The sequence below is a fragment of the Cicer arietinum genome, chromosome 4 (genome assembly GCF_000331145.2).
Source record: "Cicer arietinum cultivar CDC Frontier isolate Library 1 chromosome 4, Cicar.CDCFrontier_v2.0, whole genome shotgun sequence".
Taxonomy (NCBI): domain Eukaryota; kingdom Viridiplantae; phylum Streptophyta; class Magnoliopsida; order Fabales; family Fabaceae; genus Cicer; species Cicer arietinum.
In genome coordinates, this window is record NC_021163.2 from 15,325,100 (window position 1) to 15,326,222 (window position 1,123).

Below are 1,123 nucleotides of genomic sequence, written 5' to 3' on the forward strand. Positions count from 1 at the left end.
TACCAAACTCTCACAAACATCACCAACCCACTTTTTTATAACTTTTTTTTATTAATTTAATTATTAATGTAAATTCTTGTCAAAATCATTTATGAGTATAATTTTAGATATAGTTTACTATTTATGAGCAGTGCTATATAACACAATAAAATATTTGCATAAATGTAGAATCACTATTTAGTCACTCTAATTTGCTTCACTTTACGTGTTGTCTCAGTATATAAAAATAAATTATTTTTATGTTCACATTTTTGTTATTTTATTTTGATTTTTTTATATTTAAAAAATTTACATTTAATCTATTTTGAATTAAAAAAATTAAATTTTTATAGAAGTTTGTTTTTATAATATTTTAAATATATTTATAATTTAATTTTTTTAATTCAAAAGACAAATAAATATGTTATTTTAATATAGACTGACAATATTTATTGAAGAATTTTTTAAAGACTAAAAGTTATATTTATTTTTAAAATAAATTAAAATTAAAAGTTTAAAATTTTAAAATTTTAAAATTTTATAAAGACTAATAATATATTTAATTTAAAATAAAATAAAATAAAAATACCATTCAACATGACTAAAATAAAAGTTAGAATAATATAATTTTATATTGTTATAAGTGGCAAAAAAATTTGTTATTTGGGATGGAAACAACTATAAACAAGTTGGCAACTCATTCGTCCCATTTCAACCAAAAGGTTTTGTTTAGATGAGCAATTCTCATTATCTTTATTACTATGTATTATAATATAAAAAAATTAAAAAAAAAATTATAATTTAATTGACAAATATTGATAATATTATATTTAATATATTGTTTTGAGTTTGAATTCGATAACTTGCGATAATAATTTTACAAGTGTTACTCTAGTCTAAATTCAAATTTCTTCTCATTTCAATTTTTTATTTATTTCAATTCAAATAAATACTAATAATTAAAATTAAAATATCCTAATTTAGCAACAAAAAAATAATATGCTAATCTATTGTTATAAACAAACAAGGTTAAGCCCATAAAAAAAGCTCTACGTTATAGCGTAACATAGTTTAAAACAAGGTTAATTCATAATAAGAAATTTCCACCTCTACTCTTCAATTCATAATGATTCTAATTCCTGCT